This window comes from Eubalaena glacialis, chromosome 12, assembly GCF_028564815.1.
Source record: "Eubalaena glacialis isolate mEubGla1 chromosome 12, mEubGla1.1.hap2.+ XY, whole genome shotgun sequence".
NCBI lineage: Eukaryota > Metazoa > Chordata > Mammalia > Artiodactyla > Balaenidae > Eubalaena > Eubalaena glacialis.
The window spans coordinates 21,095,214-21,111,727 of record NC_083727.1 but is presented as its reverse complement, the minus strand read 5'-3'; the positions used below and the strand labels follow the sequence as shown (position 1 = coordinate 21,111,727).

The following is a 16,514-nucleotide window of genomic DNA, read 5'->3' as shown; positions in this document are numbered from 1 at the left end:
CAGGGCAGGGCCAGGCCGGAGGAAATGCTCTATCCCTGTTCTTGACTGCACGCTCCTGGAGGGCCAGGCCTCACGTTCAGCGGGAGGGATAGTGTTAAGGCCGGAATGTTGACACAGGCCACTGATCCCTCACTATGTTAAGTGGCAAAGCGGGTAGGGGACAATTTCATCCACTACTATCCGGGGGAGCTCCCTCAGGGGCGGTCATGTTCTTGACTGGAACTCAGAGAACCAGGGCAGCAGGCTGGGCGAAGGCCTCCACAGGTCAGGGCAGTGTTCCCAGGGATCACAGGCGTCCAGGAGGTGGCAGGGCAATGGGTTTCTCACAGTGTGACCCAGTGGGTGAGGAGCCAGTTGGTGACGTGAATGCCTACAGTCTCCTGGATGACATAAGTTCTCGGTCAAAGCTGCCTGCACTGTCTCAACAAGGCCGTGGCTGCCGGATGGTGGCTCAGTCCCCAGGCTCCCTGACGCTCCAGAACACAGAAGCCTTGGCTCTGTGGTGGCTTCCAGGTCCTGTGTGGTGGAGAATGGAGCGAAAGCCCTGGAAAAGGAAGTCAACTGAGAGGACAAACTGAAATCTCTTGTGCACGGGCAGGAAGGAGGGCACGGCAGAACAGTTAAGATACGAGAACATAAACATCTAGGTGCAAGGGAGGGTCTGGGAACAGAGAGGAGGTCCCCGGCACTGCGTCTGAAGCGTGCCCGAAGCCAGTCGGGAGGGCGAATGGTGCCGCGCTCCCTGCACGTGGCGCCGCAGTATAGACACAGGTCGCTACAACACTCCCTGCCCGTGTGACTTGTTGAGAAGAAAAGCGGCCCATAGGGACGGGCGTCCAAGAACTCTGCTGCTGCCCATGCAACTCATTCCTTGAAGTTTATTCTACCTGGAATGAAACAAACCAAAAAACAAACTAAACGCCACTCTGTGGGCTCCGTCTCAGCACCGCCACCAGTCCCGGGCGCCTCCTAAAACGTGCTGCTAGGAATCCAGAGGTTTACGAGCGTGTTTGTTTCCCGCGCCCGCGCACCTCGAAACCGAAAGTAGAGTGGCTGGGCCCGAGTTCCGCCTAAGCGAGCGGAGGGTCGCCGCCGCCGCCGCCGAAAGCGCGCCGAGCTCGGCTGCAGTTGCCCTGGCGGCCGCGGCGGGCCAGGGGCAACAGTGAGCTGCGGCGGCGGAAAAAGGAGGCTCCGGCTGCCAGGCAGCTCCGTCTCGGGCTGGGAAAACTAAGGGAGCGGCGGCGAAGGGCCCTCGGCCTTCACAAGGGCGGGCGCGAGGAGGACGGTGGAGTACGACTTGTAGGAAGAGCGAAGAAGAGATTGTGCGCCTGCACCAGGATGGCCGAGTGGTTAAGGCGTTGGACTTAAGATCCAATGGACATGTGTCCGCGTGGGTTCGAACCCCACTCCTGGTAGACAGTTTTCCTCTTCTCTCATTAAAAAATTAATTTATTTTTAAAATGTAAATTTCACCGAGCACACCATGTCTTGGACTCAGGGATTGTGTCTCCTGGCTGAGAGAGGCGCAAGCCCGACCACACGCGGCCCCGCCTCCCACAGGCCAGAGGCGACTCAGCGAGCGGGCTGGGCGTGGGGAGCGGGCGCTGTCCCCCGGGCCGGGACGGGCGGTGGGGCGGGATGGGGTGGGGTGGGGTCGGCGTCGCTGCCGGTCAACGGCTTCGCGGGGCTCAGGTGGGGTTGGGACTCCGGCGGCAGCCCGCTCCGCGGGGATCAGTTCCCTCGCTTGCAGGGAGGCAGCCAGCTGGGCAGGAAGGGCGCTTGTGATACAGCATCGTAGTTAGAAAAGTGCCTGTGCAGAAAAGTCAAAAGTTCATCTCTACTTTTTCCTAGCTTTTCGCCAAAATTAATTGTATGCACACAATTCTTCCGTTAAATCCATGAAGGCGGAGACAGTATGCATCATAGCTACAAAATGGACTCTAATTGGTAATCGGCTAAGAATTTTAAAATACGAATGGCGCGGTCTGCTTTTTGTTTTTGTTTTTTAAATACTTTTAAAAAGTGAAAGTAATCTAAAATCTAGGGGGGGGGGACGTTGCAAATACAGTGGAAAGAATTTTTTTGTTTTTCAAATCATTTGAGGGTAAGGTACCAAACAGATACTCCAGTACAACCGTTAAAATCAAGGAATTAATGTTGATAATTTACTACCATCTAATCCCCAGGCCCCATTTAATCACCAGTGGTCCTTTAAAGTAAAAGTCTCCTGTTCAGAATAATGCATTGCATTTACTTGTCACATTGTCTTAAGCTTCTGCAATCTAGCACGATTCCTGTCTCTCCTGACTTTCATGATCTTGAAACTTCTGAAGATGACAGGCTTGTCATTTTGTAGAACATCCGTTTGTCAGTTTGGGTTTGTCTAATGTTTCCTCTTGATTAGATTCAGGTTATGCCTATAAATAAAGCAGGGCTATCCTGGAAGTGACACTGTGTTTGCATTGTAGTCTCTCAGGTGGCATGGTTTTGGTCTGTCCTGTTACTGATCTTAACTTGGTTCACTTGATAAGGCTTTTCTGCCAGTTTTCTCCACTATAGTTAACCCTTTGTGATTAATGCATATTTTGAGGGGAAGTGCTTTGATGTTATGTAAATATACCATTACTCATCAAACTTTCCATTTTATTCAATTATTATGGAATAAGTTATGTAAGTATGCGCCCATGGTGTCCAATTTTAATTAATGGTTACAATCCATTTTATAATTATTACTTTTCATGCTGAAAGTGTCCCAGATTTGGTCAGTGGGAGTCTATTCAAGGCTGACTTTTGACATGTCTTCATCATTTTTTAGCACTTCCTTACTTCCTAGTCCAAGATATTCCATGTTACCTTGTACTCCTCCTGATCCGGACAATGTAGAATCAGACATTTTGAAAACAACCCCGGTTTCCTTTAGTGGAGAATGCTAGTTAGAAAGCAAGATCTCAGTACTAGGTGTGCTCATTGGTTTTGAAGTGTTACTGTTCCCAGGCCCTCTCAGTGGACAGAATCAGGGAGTATATGTGTCTGTGTGTGTGTCCACACCTATATTTATCTATATATATATATATCTATTTAGATTTGGGAGTTCCTACCAATACTCTAATTCTGATCCAACACTATAAATTTTGTTCTAGTTTTTCTATCCATATTTGTAATTCCCAAAATTGCCCCCCGTCCCCTGCCCCAGTGTAACATCTACCTTGCTTGGGCCCATCTAATGGATTTAGAATTGAATTGTTCAAGAAGAAGGGAAGAGGAAAAGAGAGAGTGTCTAAACCGTTTAGAAATAAGCATCCTGCCAGCACTGAGAACTGGCTATGAGTCAATTGCTGTTAGACATTTGAGATGTGCAGATAAATAAGCCAGCCTCTCCTTCAAGGAGCTTAGATGGTGAGAGACAGAGATTTTAGTAAACCACTGTATAACGTATAATGTATAATGAGAAAATATAAATTATGCCCAAGGTGCTAAAGGAGAAGTTCCAAAAGCCCTAACTCTTTCCCAGAGAGTCAGCTTTAGTTGAGAACTGAAGGAAGAGGAGTAAGGTTCAGGGAGAGGCAGGGAAGAGAGGGAGAGGGATACAGGTGGGGGAAAACATCTTGAAACCATGCTAAGTATGGTGCCTGGAGTCCACTGAAGGATCCAAAACAAGAAGCAACGTGATTAGTGTTACATTTGAAAGTATATCTATTGATGTAGAAACTCGGTCGGTCCGTGTATGCTCAGGACAGGGGGGCATGTTGAATTGGCAGAAAATATTTTTTAGGGGAAAATTGTTTAATTCAGTCAACAGCCAGTTAGACTGAGCTCAGTCTATGTCTCTCTTCCTCCTTAAAAGCTGAGCAAGGGGAAGAACAATATTGACTTGAAGCTTTCCCAGTCTGAACGCAGGGGCTCTTGCTAATTTATTTGTATTAATATGTTCAAGTGCAAATACGGAACAATACTTCCAAGAATAGGCAGAGTAGTTAGATTTTTACTTTGTTCCTTTAAAACTATATTGTAAATCAAGCTTCTAGTCAGTAATAACCAGCTACTGTGCTATAACAGAGATGGTAAAAGACCAGCTAGTATTCTTCTTGTGCTTGTTAAAATTCTGACACACAGATCACTGAGATGCCACAAAGAGGGGTGAAATGATGTCTGAAAGCTGCTGGTCTGGAAACCAGAAAATCTATCAGATGGATCCTAGGGCACTGAATCACAAGTTTTTGATTGATCAATATGTATGGGCTATTTAACTGCAATCCTCACGTGCCAATTTAGATGGAATCTTTTGCTTTACTGTATCTTTCTCTATAAAGTGTTCTATCATTGATTTCCTCTGACTAGCAGGATTCTGTAAGTGAATTTCAATTTAGTGCAGCAAACTTTAAGAATATGATTCAGTTTACAAAGTACATATCACAAGGTCACTCAGTAGGAAGAACCCAGGCTTTGGGGTCAGACAGACTTATCAACTTTCCCAGGTTATCAGCCTTCTTTCTTCATTTGCAAATAGGAAAATAAAATTTACCTCCACAAAGTGGTTGTGAGGCTGTAATACTCTTCTCCCAAAAGTGGGTGTTTCGTAACTGAGTTCCCTTCCCTTTTCTGGAGCCATCATTTGTGGGAAGTACAGCAGAACTACACTGTGTAAGTAGGAAGAAATCTTGCCTTGCATGTATAGACCACTGTGCAGTTTTCCAAAACACTTTTACATTCGTATCCTCCTTTGACAGACAATATCATACACCCAAACCCATTGTACCTAGGTGGTAGGTACAATTAGGCACAATTTTCCTTAATAAATTTAAAGAGTAATGTTTTCTTTCATCCAAAATTACATAGATAGAGCTAGAGGATATCAGTAGTTCTTAAAAATGGAAACCCTGTCCTAAAATGTAGCAGAATTTTTTCTTTTCCTTGAGAAGTAGACCTGTTATATGAGACGCTTTTTTTTTTCATTCTTAAAATATTTTGAATTTAAATTTGAATCATTTGTAGGTATACCACCACTAAGCTTAGAATGATTTTCCAATGATTATTTTAAAAATAATAAATTAAGTCCCTAAGTTGATCTATAAATAAGAGTGTGGATTTATAAGCATATTTTAAGTTATTCAAAATGGATTTTTTCTATTGGACTTCACGCAGAACTCTGTAGGAAAAGTATTGCCAATACATTTAAATAGTGACACCTACTGGTTAAATTGAGGCAAATTTGTTTGCTAAATTCTGTCTGCCTTATTCTGACTGTAAAATCCGGATAGTTATTCCACAGTTACTGTGTTTAGGAGCACATTAAGGCTATGTGTAATCCAGCCAGTAAATTGACCTTTGTTTTCTCTCTTTCAGTCATTAATGATAAATCTGCCATTGAAAAGAATCTCAAATCACTGACAGCACTTGCGTGAGCTGGTATTTTAATTGTATGAATAGGGCTTTTATCTCATCATAGCCATCATCTTTGTTTCTTTCAATATAATATATTTTATTCAAACTCCAAAACTCACTATGAAGTTGAAGATAAATAGAGATTTGGATTAGTCATCAGCTTTACAGAAGTCATGTCCAATTTTAGAAATCCTGAACAAGAAGCTTTCTTTGTCCTTAGTAGCAAGTTGGAATTTGGAGATCTTAATTAGTCCCTTTGTTTCACATTTTGCTTTTAAATACAATTGCACCTATTTAATGAACAAATTAATTGCATGTCACACATTTGCTAATCGTTCAAATGATATAAATGATAACGCCCCAAGTTTTAATGAGTGTGTTCAGTTACAAATATGCCATGTAAGAATCAGGAACATAATTCCAGGTCCCTTGCATCCACTCTATTACTGGATAGAGACCATTGTGAACCACTCGGTTCATTTGTGAACCGCCTGGTTTCATTTTTATCCACACAGGTTTTGATGTCTCTGAACAACTTGTCAGAGTGCTTGGCAGAGAAGCAATGATTGCACTGGGTCCTTACTGAAGTGAGATGGAAACTGCCTAGCAGAGTGTCTCTATACATTGTATGCACTATATAAATACTTGTTGAATAAATGAACAACGTTGAAGTCCACTGAGTATATTTCACAGTTCATTCTATTTATTATACACACATTAATCTTCATTTAGGATATGTGTTTTAAAATATACTCAGGATTTGTTGTCTTTTTTTTTTTATAACATCTTTATTGGAGTAAAACTGCTTTACAATGGTGTGTTAGTTTCTGCTTTATAACAAAGTGAATCAGTTATACATATACATATGTTCCCATATCTCTTCCCTCTTGCGTCTCCCTCCCTCCCACCCTCCCTTTCCCACCCCTCTAGGTGGTCACAAAGCACCGAGCTGATCTCCCTGTGCTATGCAGCTGCTTCCCACTAGCTATCTATTTTACATTTGGTAGTGTATATATGTCCATGACACTCTCTCACCCTGTCACATCTTACCCCTCCCCCTCCCCATATCCTCAAGTCCATTCTCTAGTAGGTCTGTGTCTTTATTCCCATCTTGCCACTAGGTTCTTCATGACCTTTTTTTTTTTTTTTTCCCTTAGATTCCATATATATGTGTTAGCATACTGTATTTGTTTTTCTCTTTCTGACTTACTTCACTCTGTATGACAGACTCTAACTCCATCCACCTCACTACAAATACCTCCATTTCATTTCTTTTTATGGCTGAGTAATATTCCATTGTATATATGTGCCACATCTTCTTTATCCATTCATCCGATGATGGACACTTAGGTTGCTTCCATGTCCTGGCTATTGTAAATAGAGCTGCAATGAACATTTTGGTACATGACTCTTTTTGAATTATGGTTTTCTCAGGGTATATGCCCAGTAGTGGGATTGCTGGGTCGTATGGGAGTTCTATTTTTAGTTTTTTAAGGAACCTCCATACTGTTCTCCATAGTGGCTGTGTCAATTTACATTCCCACCAACAGTGCAAGAGTGTTTCCTTTCCTCCACACCCTGTCCAGCATTTATTGTTTCTAGATTTCTTGATGATGGCCATTCTGACCGGTGTGAGATGATACCTCATTGTAGTTTTGATTTGCATTTCTCTAATGATTAATGATGTTGAGCATTCTTTCATGTGTCTGTTGGCAATCTGTATATCTTCTTTGGAGAAATGTCTATTTAGGTCTTCTGCCCATTTTTGGATTGGGTTGTTTGTTTTTTTGATATTGAGCTGCATGAGCTGCTTGTAAATCTTGGAGATTAATCCTTTGTCAGTTGCTTCATTTGAAAATATTTTCTCCCAATCTGAGGGTTGTCTTTTGGTCTTGTTTATGGTTTCCTTTGCTGTGCAAAAGCTTTTAAGTTTCATTAGGTCCCATTTGTTTATTTGTGTTTTTATTTCCATTTCTCTAGGAGCTGGGTCAAAAAGGATCTTGCTGTGATTTATGTCATAGAGTGTTCTGTCTATGTTTTCCTCTAAGAGTTTGATAGTGTCTGGCCTTACACTTAGGTCTTTAATCCATTTTGAGTTTATTTTTGTGTATGGTGTCAGGGAGTGTTCTAATTTCATTCTTTCACATGTAGCTGTCCAGTTTTCCCAGCACCACTTATTGAAGAGGCTGTCTTTTCTCCACTGTATATTCTTGCCTCCTTTATCAAAGATAAGGTGACCATATGTGCATGGGTTTATCTCTGGGTTTTCTGTCCTGTTCCATTGATCTATGTTTCTGTTTTTGTGCCAGTACCATACTGTCTTGATTACTGTAGCTTTGTAATATAGTCTGAAGTCAGGGAGCCTGATTCCTCCAGTTCCATTTTTCGTTCTCAAGATTGCTTTGGCTATTCGGGGTCTTTTGTGTTTCCATACAAATTGTGAAATTTTTTGTTCTAGTTCTGTGAAAAATGCCAGTGGTAGTTTGATAGGGATTGCATTGAATCTGTAGATTGCTTTGGGTAGTAGAGTCATTTTCACAATGTTGATTCTTCCAATCCAAGAACATGGTATATCTCTCCATCTATTTGTATCATCTTTAATTTCTTTCATCAGTGTCTTATAATTGTCTGCATACAGGTCTTTTGTCTCCTTAGGTAGGTTTATTCCTAGATATTTTATTCTTTTTGTTGCAATGGTAAACGGGAGTGTTTTCTTAATTTCACTTTCAGATTTTTCATCATTAGTGTATAGGAATGCAAGAGATTTCTGTGCATTAATTTTGTATCCTGCTACTTTACCAAATTCATTGATTAGTTCTAGTAGTTTTCTGGTAGCATCTTTAGGATTCTCTACGTATAGTATCATGTCATCTGCAAAGAGTGACAGCTTTACTTCTTCTTTTCCAATTTGGATTCCTTTTATTTCTTTTTCTTCTCTGATTGCTGTGGCTAAAACTTCCAAAACTATGTTGAATAATAGTGGTGAGAGTGGGCAACCTTGTCTTGTTCCTGATCTTAGTGGAAATGGTTTCAGTTTTTCACCATTGAGAATGATGTTTGCTGTGGGTTTGTCATGTATGGCCTTTATTATGTTGAGGAAAGTTCCCTCTATGCCTACTTTCTGCAGGGCTTTTATCATAAATGGGTGTTGAATTTTGTCGAAAGCTTTCTCTGCATCTACTGAGATGATCATATGGTTTTTCTCCTTCAATTTGTTAATATGATGTATCACGTTGATTGATTTGCGTATATTGAAGAATCCTTGCATTCCTGGAATAAACCCCACTTGATCATGGTGTATGATCCTTTTAATGTGCTGTTGGATTCTGTTTGCTAGTATTTTGTTGAGGCTTTTTGCATCTATGTTCATCAGTGATATTGGCCTGTAGTTTTCTTTCTTTGTGACATCTTTGTCTGGTTTTGGTATCAGGGTGATGGTGGCCTCATAGAATGAGTTGGGGAGTGTTCCTCCCTCTGCAATATTTTGGAAGAGTTTGAGAAGGATAGGTGTTAGCTCTTCTCTAAATGTTTGATAGAATTCGCCTGTGAAGCCATCTGGCCCTGGGCTTTTGTGTGTTGGAAGATTTTTAATCACAGTTTCAATTTCAGTGCTTGTGATTGGTCTGTTCATATTTTCTATTACTTCCTGGTTCAGTCTCGGCAGGTTGTGCATTTCTAAGAATCTGTCCATTTCTTCCAGGTTGTCCATTTTATTGGCATAGAGTTGCTTGTAGTAATCTCTCATGATCGTTTGTATTTCTGCAGTGTCAGTTGTTACTTCTCCTTTTTCATTTCTAATTCTATTGATTTGAGTCTTCTCCCGTTTTCTCTTGATGAGTCTGGCTAATGGTTTATCAATTTTGTTTATCTTCTCAATGAACCAGCTTTTAGTTTTATTGATCTTTGCTATTGTCTCCTTCATGTCTTTTTCATTTATTTCTGATCTGATCTTTATGATTTCTTTCCTTCTGCTAGCTTTGGGGTTTTTTTGTTCTTCTTTCTCTAATTGCTTTAGGTGCAAGGTTAGGTTGTTTATTCGAGATGTTTCCTGTTTCTTGAGGTAGGCTTGTATTTCTATAAACTTCCCTCTTAGAACTGCTTTTGCTGCATCCCATAGGTTTTGGGTCGTCGTGTCTCCATTGTCATTTGTTTCTAGGTATTTTTTGATTTCCCCTTTGATTTCTTCAGTGATCACTTCGTTATTAAGTAGTGTATTGTGTAGCCTCCATGTGTTTGTATTTTTTACAGATCTTTTCCTGTAATTGATATCTAGTCTCATAGCGTTGTGGTCGGAAAAGATACTTGATACGATTTCAATTTTCTTAAATTTACCAAGGGTTGATTTGTGACCCAAGATATGATCTATCCTGGAGAATGTTCCATGAGCACTTGAGAAAAATGTATATTCTGTTGTTTTTGGGTGGAATGTCCTATAAATATCAATTAAGTCCATCTTGTTTAATGTATCATTTAAAGCTTGTGTTTCCTTATTTATTTTCATTTTGGATGATCTGTCCATTGGTGAAAGTGGGGTGTTAAAGTCCCCTACTATGATTGTGTTACTGTCGATTTCCCCTTTTATGGCTGTTAGTATTTGCCTTATGTATTGAGGTGCTCCTATGTTGGGTGCATAAATATTTACAATTGTTATACCTTCCTCTTGGATCGATCCCTTGATCATTATATAGTGTCCTTCTTTGTCTCTTGTAATAGTCTTTATTTTAAAGTCTATTTTGTCTGATATGAGAATTGCTACTCCAGCTTTCTTTTGATTTCCATTTGCATGGAATATCTTTTTCCATCCCCTCACTTTCAGTCTGTATGTGTCTCTAGGTCTGAAGTGCGTCTCTTGTAGACAGCATATATATGGGTCTTGTTTTTGTATCCATTCAGCCAGTCTGTGTCTTTTGGTGGGAGCATTTACTCCATTTACATTTAAGGTAATTATCGATATGTATGTTCCTATTCCCATTTTCTTAAATGTTTTGGGTTTGTTATTGTAGGTGTTTTCCTTCTCTTGTGTTTCTTGCCTAGAGAAGTTCCTTTAGCATTTGTTGTAAAGCTGGTTTGGTGGTGCTGAACTCTCTCAGCTTTTGCTTGTCTGTAAAGGTTTTAATTTCTCCATCAAATCTGAATGAGATCCTTGCTGGGTAGAGTAATCTTGGTTGTAGGTTTTTCTCCTTCATCACTTTAAGTATATCCTGCCACTCCCTTCTGGCTTGCAGAGTTTCTGCTGAAAGATCAGCTGTTAACCTTATGGGGATTCCCTTGTGTGTTATTTGTTGTTTTTCCCTTGCTGCTTTTAATATGTTTTCTTTATATTTAATTTTTGATAGTTTGATTAATATGTGTCTTGGCATGTTTCTCCTTGGATTTATCCTGTATGGGACTCTCTGTGCTTCCAGGACTTGATTAACTATTTCCTTTCCCATATTAGGGAAGTTTTCAACTATAATGTCTTCAAATATTTTCTCAGTCCCTTTCTTTTTCTCTTCTTCTTCTGGGACCCCTATAATTCGAATGTTGGTGCGTTTAATATTGTCCCAGAGATCTCTGAGACTGTCCTCAGTTCTTTTCATTCTTTTTTCTTTATTCTGCTCTGCAGTAGTTATTTCCACTATTTTATCTTCCAGGTCACTTATCCATTCTTCTGCCTCAGTTATTCTGCTATTGATCCCATCTAGAGTATTTTTAATTTCATTTATTGTGTTTTTCATCGTTGCTTGGTTCCTCTTTAGTTCTTCTACGTCCTTGTTAAATGTTTCTTGCATTTTGTCTATTCTATTTCCAAGATTTTGGATCATCTTTACTATCATTATTCTGAATTCTTTTTCAGGTCGACTGCCTATTTCCTCTTCATTTGTTAGGTCTGGTGTGTTTTGACCCTGCTCCTTCATCTGCTGTGTGTTTTTCTGTCTTCTCATTTTGCTTATCTTACTGTGTTTGGGGTCTCCTTTTCACAGGCTGCAGGTTCGTAGTTCCCGTTGTTTTTGGTGTCTGTCCCCAGTGGCTAAGGTTGGTTCAGTGGGTTGTGTAGGCTTCCTGGTGGAGGGGACTAGTGCCTGTGTTCTGGTGGGTGAGGCTGGATCTTGTCTCTCTGGTGGGCACGTCCACATCTGGTGGTGTGTTTTGGGGTGTCTGTGGCCTTATTATGATTTTAGACAACCTCTCTGCTAATGGATGGGACTGTGTTCCTGTCTTGCTAGTTGTTTGGCATAGGGTGTCCAGCACTGTAGCTTGCTGGTCGTTGAGTGAAGCTGGGTCTTGATGTTGAGATGGAGATCTCTGAGAGATTTTCACCATTTGGTATTACGTGGAGCTGGGAGGTCTCTTGTGGACCAGTGTCCTGAAGTTGGCTCTCCCACCTCAGAGGCACAGCCCTGATGCCTGGCTGGAGCACCAAGAGCCTTTCATCCACACGGCTCAGAATAAAAGGGAGAAAAAATAGAAAGAAAGAAAGAAAGAGGATAAAATAAAATAAAATAAGGCTATTATAATAAAAAAATAAGAAAAAAAATTATTACGAGAACATTTATTAAGAAAAAAATTTTTTTAATTTTTTAAAATAAATTTATTAATTTTTTATAATAAAAAATAAGAAAAAATTAAGAAAAAAATTTATGAAGAAAAAAAATTTTTAATTTTTTAAAATAAAAAATATGAAAAAACTTATTAAGAAAAAAATTTTTAAATTTTTTTTTTAAACATCTTTATTGGAGTATAATTGCTTTACAATGGTGTGTTAGTTTCTGCTTTATAACAAAGTGAATCAGTTATACATATACATATGTTCCCATATCTCTTCCCTCTTGCGTCTCCCTCCCTCCCACCCTCCCTATCCCACCCCTCTAGGTGGTCACAAAGCACCGAGCTAATCTCCCTGTGCTATGCAGCTGCTTCCCACTAGCTATCTATTTTACATTTGGTAGTGTATATATGTCCATGCCACTCTCTCACCCTGTCACATCTCACCCCTCCCCCTCCCCATATCCTCAAGTCCATTCTCTAGTAGGTCTGTGTCTTTATTCCCGTCTTGCCACTAGGTTCTTCATGACCTTTTTATTAAGAAAAAAAATTTTTTAAGTAAAAAAAAAAAAGCAAAAACGGACGGACCGAACCCTAGGACAAATGGTGAAAGCAAAGCTATACAGACAAAATCTCACCCAGAAGCATACACATATACACTCACAGAAAAAGGAAAAGGGGAAAAATTAATATATCCTGCTCCCAAAGTCCACCTCCTGAATTTGGGATGATTCGTTGTCTATTCAGGTATTCAACAGATGCAGGTACATCAAGTTGTTTGTGGAGCTTTAATCCGCTGCTTCTGAGGCTGCTGGGAGAGATTTCCCTTTCTCTTCTTTGTTCGTACAGCTCCGGGGGTTCAGCTTTGGATTTGGACCCGCCTCTGCGTGTAGGTCGCCTGAGGGCGTCTGTTCTTCGCTCACACAGGAAGAAGCAGCTGCTTCGGGTGCTCTGGCTCACTCGGGCGGGGGGGAGGGAGGGGTACGGAGGAGGCGGGGCGAGCCTGCGGCGGCAGAAGCCAGTGTGACGTTGCAGCAGTCTGAGGCGCGCCGTGCGTTCTCCCGGGGAAGTTGTCCCCGGATCACAGGACCCTGGCCATGGCGGGCTGCACAGGCTCCCGGGAGGGGAGGTGTGGATAGTGACCTGTGCTCGCACACAGGCTTCTTGGTGGTGGCAGCAGCAGCCTTAGCGTCTCATGCCCGTCTCTGGGGTCCGCGCTGATAGCCGCGGCTCGCGCCCGTCTCTGGAGCTCGTCCAGGCGGCGCTCCGAATCCCCTCTCCTTGCGCACCAGGAAACAGAGAGGCAAGAAAAAGTCTCTTGCCTGTTCGGCAGCTCCAGACCTTTTCCCGGACTCCCTCCCAGCCAGCTGTGGCGCACTAGCCCCCTTCAGGCTGTGTTCACGCTGCCAACCCCAGTCCTCTCCCTGCGAGCCGACCGAAGTCCGAGCCTCAGCTCCCAGCCCCCGCCCGCCCCGGCGGGTGAGCAGACAAGCCTCTCGGGCTGGTGAGTGCTGCTCGGCACCGCTCCTCTGTGCGGGAATCTCCGCTTTGCCCTCCGCACCCCTGTGGCTGCGCTCTCCTCCGTGGCTCCGAAGCTTCCCCCTCTGCCACCCGCAGTCTCCGCCCGCGAAGGGGCTTCCTAGTGTGTGGAAACCTTTCCTCCTTCACAGCTCCCTCCCACTGGTGCAGGGCCCATCCCTATTCTTTTGTCTCTGTTATTTCCTTTTTCTTTTGCCCTACCCAGGTACGTGGGGAGTTTCTTGCCTTTTGGGAGGTCTGACGTCTTCTGCCAGCGTTCAGTGGGTGTTCTGTAGGAGCAGTTCCACGTGTAGATGCATTTCTAATGTATCTGTGGGAAGGAGGGTGATCTCCGCGTCTTACTCTTCCGCCATCTTGCCCAGCAGGATTTGTTTTAATTTGTTTAATTTGTTTTAATCAGGTATGGTAAGACATTCAGATACAGAAATGACTGTCATGAAGGAAGAATTTTTTTATACTCACAGATTCCCTGGAAACAAGAGCCACGGCACATGCAGGGCCACATAGGGAAGAATTAGGGTCAGTCAGGAGGCAGAGGGAGCAAGCATGGGCAAGAACTTTTATTGTGGTTTTCACAGGAAGGAATGGGCAAAGCAGGGTAAACAGTCTTAGGATTGGCTACTTTGAATAATTTCAGCAGGCTCTGGAGTGTAGGGGCTGCCCTGAGTATTCTGGTATTTCTATGAATTATCTAACCCTGGGAGAAGCAGTCCCTCCCTGGTCAGCAAGGCCCCAGATGCCAGAGCATCAAGAATTCAGAAAGTAAGAAAGTATAGTTAGTGTGGTATGGGTTCAGGCATGCTCACACTTTTTTTTTTCCTTCTCTTCCTCCTTCTTCAGCTAAGGTAGACCTTACTTATTAGGAGAATCAAGATTCAGAAGCCCAAAGAGACAAACACTTAAGTAGTTTTTGAATCATTTCTATCTGGATAAACTATATAATATACCTGTGCAATTCAAGTCTCAAATTTATCTTTGGGTTTAGGTTGTATTTTCCGTCATTTTATTCATTACTGTAGTGTAATGAGGCTAGCAGTTACTGAATAAGGTAACTTTTAAAATTGCATTGGAAAGATGGATTACTAAAAAGAGTGTTGCCTATTCATCTCAATTCCACAATCTCCTTTAAATATAAACATAGGAGTATGTGTATTTGTGAAATATGCAGTGTAGGTCCTAAGTGGCAACATAGAACTGTGATTAGGAGTCAGATGGCCCAAGTTTTTTTTTTTTTTTAATATATAAGTTTCAGGTGTACACCATTATAATTATAACGTAATTTGACATATGTATGCACTATGTATGCACTATGAAGTGATCCCCACCACATGTGTAGTTACCATCCATCACCATACAGTTGACCCCCTTCATCCATTTCGCCCACTGCCCCCCCATGCCCCTTCCTCTCCGGTAACTCTAATCTGACCTCTGTATCTATGAGTTTGTCTTTGTTTTATTTTGTTTGTTTTGTTTTTTGATTCCACATGTATGTGAAATCATATAGTATTTGTCTTTCTTCTGACATTTCATTTAGCATAATGCCTCCAAGGTCCATCCATGTTGTTGCAAAGGGTAGATTTTTGTTCTTTTTTTAATGGCTGAATAATATTCCATTGTACATATAGATGTAGATAAAGATAGAGATGTAGATATAGATACCATAGCTTTTTAATTCATGCATCATTGGAAACTTAGGTTGTTTCCATATCTTGGCTATTGTAAAAATTGCTGCAATGAACATACGGTTGCATATATCTTTTTCTTTTTTTCTTTTTTGCATATATCTTTTTGAATTAGTGTTTTTGTGTTCTTTGGATAAATGCCCAGATGTGGAATTGCTGGGTCATATGATAGTTCTATTTTTAATTTTTTGAGGAATCTCCATGCTGTTTTCCATAGTGCCTGCAGCAATTTATAGTTCCACCAACAGTGTACAAGGGTTCTCTTTTCTCCACATCCTCTCCAACATTTGCTATTTCTTATCTTTTCTATAATAGCCATTCTAACAGGTGTGAGGTGATTTCTCAATGTGGTTTTGATTTTCATTTCCCTAGCAATTAGTGATGTTGAGCATCTTTTCATGTGCCTGTTGGCCATCTGTATGTCTTCTTTGGGAAAAATGTCTATTCAGATCCTCTGCCCATTTTAAAATCAAGTTTGTTGTTGTTGTTGAGTTATATGAGTTCTTTATATATTTTGGATATTAACCCTTTATTGGATCTATGATTTGCAAATATTTTCTCCCATTCAATAGGTTGCCTTTTCATTTTGATAATGGTTTCCTTTGCTGTGCAGAAGCATTTTAGTTTGATGTAGTCCCATTTGTTTATTTTTGCTTTTGTTTCCCTTGCCTTTGGAATCAGATCCAGATGTTTTATTACTGTTTCATTCTCCTTAGTAGTAATTGGTCAGTTCAGATTTTCTATTTCTTCATAATTCAGTCTTGGAAGATTCTATATTTCTTGGAATTTATCCATGTCTTCTAGGTTGTTCAATTTGCTGCTGTATAGTTGTTCATAGCAGTCTCTTATGATCCTTTGTATTTCTGTTGTATCAATTGTAACTTCTCTTTCATTTCTGATTTTATTTATCTGAGTCCTCTCTCTCTTTCTTGGTAAGTCTAGCTAAAGGTTTGTCGATTTTGTTTATCTTTTCAAAGAACTACCTCTCAGTTTCATTGATCTTCCCTGTTGTTTTCTTAGTCTCTATTTAATTTATTTCTGCTCTGATCTTTATTATTTCCTTCCTTCTACTAATTTTGGGCTTTGTTTGTTCTTCTTTTTCTGGTTTCTTTAGGTGTAAAGTTAGATTGTTTATTTGGGGTTTTTATTGTTTCTTGAGGTAAGCCTATATTGCTATGAACTTCCCTTTTAGAATTGCTTTTGCTGCATCCTGTAGATTTTGGTATGTCATTTTTCTGTTTTCATTTGTCTTCAGGTATTTTTTAATTTCTCCTTTGATTTCTTCAATGACCCATTAGATGTTCAGTAGCATGTTGTTTAATATCCATGGTTTCATGGTTTTTCCCATTTTTTTCTTGGGATTGACTTCTAGTTTTGTACCATAGT

At 41.0% G+C, this 16,514-nt stretch overlaps 1 non-coding gene across 1 annotated transcript; it reads left to right on the top strand.

Annotated features, from left to right (window-relative positions):
• Nucleotides 1-1,332: 1,332 nt before the first annotated feature.
• Nucleotides 1,333-1,415, top strand: TRNAL-UAA (transfer RNA leucine (anticodon UAA)). The gene has a single exon. It is a non-coding gene; the product is annotated as a tRNA-Leu (tRNA).
• The last annotated feature ends 15,099 nt before the right edge of the window (nucleotides 1,416-16,514 follow it).